General features: G+C 37.3%; 1 long non-coding RNA gene across 1 annotated transcript; it reads right to left on the bottom strand.

The window, feature by feature from the left end:
* Positions 1 to 2,054: 2,054 nt before the first annotated feature.
* Positions 2,055 to 2,546, bottom strand: LOC106936037 (uncharacterized). The gene is made up of 2 exons (XR_001422038.1): positions 2,391 to 2,546; positions 2,055 to 2,264 (listed from the first exon to the last, which is right to left on the bottom strand). It is a non-coding gene; the product is annotated as an uncharacterized LOC106936037 (long non-coding RNA).
* Between the last annotated feature and the right edge of the window lie 1,569 nt (positions 2,547 to 4,115).

Raw genomic sequence — 4,115 nt, 5'->3', positions numbered from 1 at the left:
CTGAACAGCACCTCTTAAAACAATCCAGAGTATGGCTTGTATGAGTATGGTTTCTATTTATGCACACATGAATGAGATGGAATGAGATCCCCTGCTGCTCTGCATCAGAACATCCCTGTGATGTTTCTCACATAGGAGCCAATCAATCCCACAAATCAACACTCACATAAACACAGATTAACAACAATTAAAATATAACAGATATTAACTGAACACTGTAAATCACAGATTTTGGAGCTTTTTCTACACCAACCATAACTGTGAGATTTCCAAAGGCTGCCAGCTTTACCAGCAAGTTCCATGACAGACACAAGATGAAAGCTCAAGAGGATAAAACAGAGCAGCTTTGCTCTAATATGTTCAAGGTTCCTGTTATCTGCTTGCAGCCTGAATGAACCTCACACACGTCTTGGAACGTGCAGTTTCATTTTCCTTCCTCTGTCCTGAGTTTAAGCACTTGCTGGTACTGAAAATATTGAACTTTGAATCTCATCTCAGTCACATCATTTAAATTTATTTTGTTGCCAGCATGGTCTAGTTGCATTTAGCGCGCTGCGTTCACTGATCAGAAAAAGATCAAGCTGGAAACCGGCTGATTACAGTAACCAACTGTTTTATTCATATGTCTATCCTTGATTCCTAAAATTAATTTGTTTCGATTGAAAAAAGCAAAGAAGTCACAAACTTTTGATGAGAGACATTTGCAGAAAAATCTGAAATATCATAACAGCAAAGAGGTAGAACATTAAAAAGCAGTGAAAGCCAACTTTCTTCCTTCAGTTTCCTCTGAATATGAAGACATCCAAGTGATTTCCCTGAAATATTTGGCTCTGTCACTACAGTTATTGATGTACTGCGATGTCTGCTTTCATTGTAGCCTGGAGTCAAAGCACAGCACCCTCTCACTCACACTCCCAGTGGATTTCTGACAGAGATGCGACAAGCTGTTGAGAAAGCTGTAGATTACTGCAAATCTTTCTCACTATGTGGGGTTTTAAGCAGCACAGTGGAAAACTATAAAATCATTCACTATGAGGGTAAAATTAAGGAACCATAAGGACCTCTCTAAGATCAGATTGTTTGGTTTACTTATTGTCATCATCGCAAAGCAAACTAAATTTTATTATAACTGCTGGAACTGCTAGTTTCACATGCTTTGGACAAACAAGGAGATCGGGTGTTTTCTTATTTTTCTGCTTCTACATGATGTTGGGAGACACTTGGCTGGAAAAGTACCATCATTCCCTGCTATGCCCTAATGGTGCTCCTCAGGCTGACATTACACAGGCTAATTACTGAAGGGGCGGGAGGAGATTTTCCCCCACAGCTAATAATTAGAAGTGTTGTGGTAGCATCAGCCAGGTTGACACCAACATGTTCCCTTTTTTATGTAATTACTGCCACTATTATAAGTTAGCAAAAATATTCAGCCTGTCACTGAAAGCATCACACTATGTAAGAAGCATTTCTGCATCTCAAACTCATGTTCCAGAAATCCCTCTAGCAGCTCAGTGTGGGTGTGTCACACAGGAACTAATATAACTGTGTCTGAGCAGAGGGCTGTTACACACCCTGTACATCATGTACATGCAGAATTTATTTCTAAGACTTGAGTGTTTTCTATCTTCTCCTGTAAGAACTGAAGTGATTTGACCTTGAAAAGTTGTTAGAATAAACATAATTATAAACCTCATGACTGCCACTTCAGTTTCAGACTTTTGATGATTTATTGTATGTTACCTTTTCTCTTATGAACTCATAATATTTTATTTATTCATATTTCTCCATTTAGGAAGATGGACCTTCACCACCAACAAGCTTCTGACATTCTTTTGCTGCATATTCACAAGTTTTCATTGTTGTTGAGGTCTTGGTCTTTAAGGTAATAATAGCAGGAATTTAATGTTAACTTGCTGTATTGTACTAAAATCAGTTTTAATACAATTTTGGGATCATTGTCAACAACTGAAACATCCAATTGTGTCCAAGTTTCATTCAAATACATCTTGATCCAAGGCAAAAGAAGAAAAAATGATGGTAGTCATTCTCCTTCATGATATTCATCTCATTTTAATGAACTTCACCATGTTTTACAGAGTCCTTAGTTTGAAAAGCCTCACGTTGACTCCACTATGCAGGCTGATGTTATTTGTTGTTGGAAATGTCTGTCAGTTCAGTTCTGATCACTCCACCATACTGTGACAGTATTGTTACAGTTTCCAGTTCAAGGCAGTCCAGAGCATTGTTGGTTCCTGGTGATTGATCTGAAAGAAAAATTTCAGGATTTAAAGGCAAATATAAACCAAAAGGAGGAATAACTGATATCAAAACATACTAGTTTATAATGTATCTACATCCTGTCAAATGAGACAGATAGTAATGCATGATACATTTTGTCCATCTTAAGCAGATTAATTAGTTTTACTTCCCAATTTTCTAGGAGTGAACTTTTCCTTTTCCGTATTTACTTTTAAAATTGCCAGTTTTTGTCATGCATATCACTTCAAATCACATATTATATGCACTTCAAGCAGTAAATATGCCAATTAAAGGTTTGACAAAAGTTGGCAAAAATGCGCAAGCTGATTAAAAACTATTTAAAATGTGTTGTTAGAATAAACTCTGTTATGCTTTTCCTTCCAAGCTATGATTTTAAATAGTAAAATTGAAATAAACTGGTGTTAGTGATGCTCTTCTATATCAAAAAGACTCAGCAGAGGAGGTAAAGGCGTCTGATCAGGAGCTTCACCAGACAATCCACTGGTAAGAAAATCAGGGCAAGGCAAGACGCCTCTATTAGAACGGATCTGGGTTTCACTCCTGATCCAACATCTGAAATATAAAAGAGATGGTTAAATGGGTGGATGAAGTTCTTTGTTGGTTCTGGTTTGAATTTCAAGTATAGAATCTGTGCTGGTTGATATTATATAGGTAGGAAATAACAAAATAATTTTCATTATTTTCTTCATCAGGTAGCTTTTGCTCGCATGAATTAGTTTCAGTTCAGGGCTTCTGGGTAAAACAAATGTTTTCCTTGTCACCATCACATCAGTACTCACTCAAGTAGGAACAGGCTCTAAAGTCTGTAAAACATCCTAAAAAAACATTATCACTCGCTCTTTAGAATAAAAGTGCATTGAGTTGGTATAATTAAAGGCAGCACACACACCATTTACACACATTTTATGTTTTCTCTCCTTGGTCCCTTAACATCACATTCAAATTCTAAGTGCAAAATTTAGCCACCTCAACATCCCTTTTTGTATAAGCCTGGCACAATGAAACCATTTAATAAGCTCTCTGGTGTGACTTCTCTGCTGACTCTCTCTCTGAACATAAAGCATTTTTCTTTGACTGATGAAGAAACTTGGCCTTGCTGGTTTTCTAAAACAGTTCCAAAGCTTTGATCTTAGCATTATATCACTAGAGAAATACCATGAGAAGAATCATAAAAGTTCCTTAATTTTGCTTGAGACATATTTGGTATGCAGTTTATTTCTACATTAATTCTACTTTTCATCTGTCAGTCTGAACAGTGTCAAAACATTCAGGAGTTTATAGCTGAATTGAAATGTCTTCTCATCATGTACCTGCAGAACCAGTCCAAATCATCACCAGATGTCAGTTGTGTTTCACATTTAGGACGAGATGTTTGTGCCGTTCTGCTGTTATTGTTTCAATCAGACTTGGCTTTGACCTTCAGTTTCTCTTCAGTATTTCAACAAGCATTGCCTCAGCATACAGAACATCTGATACTCAGAGTTAATGATATTCTGTGAATGAATTTAAATTGGGATCAGTCATGAACAAACCTTGTGGAAGCAACAGGAACACATTTACAGTGCAACTAATGACAGTGGGATCCCTGTGACAGGGTGGGGGTCCAGGTTGTAAGGGGATGCTCATTTGCAAATATCCATAATGTAAAGAGGCAGAGTAATCATCTCCATGCCAGAGTTTGTCATATTCATAATGATGTTTCATGAATGAGAGTTTGGCTGACTTCGTACTCCTTTTTATAGTTCTCTGTTCCATCAGCTTTACTTCTTTGTCAGGGTAGTGGGCTCCTGCTGCTGTAGCCAAGACAGGGCTGAAAAATTGGCCCCAATTTAACC

This window comes from Poecilia latipinna, unplaced genomic scaffold, assembly GCF_001443285.1.
Source record: "Poecilia latipinna isolate Pla-1442-1.1 unplaced genomic scaffold, P_latipinna-1.0 Scaffold2065, whole genome shotgun sequence".
Lineage (NCBI taxonomy): Eukaryota > Metazoa > Chordata > Actinopteri > Cyprinodontiformes > Poeciliidae > Poecilia > Poecilia latipinna.
The sequence above is the reverse complement of the archived record's forward strand: the minus strand, read 5'-3'. Positions and strand labels throughout refer to the sequence as shown.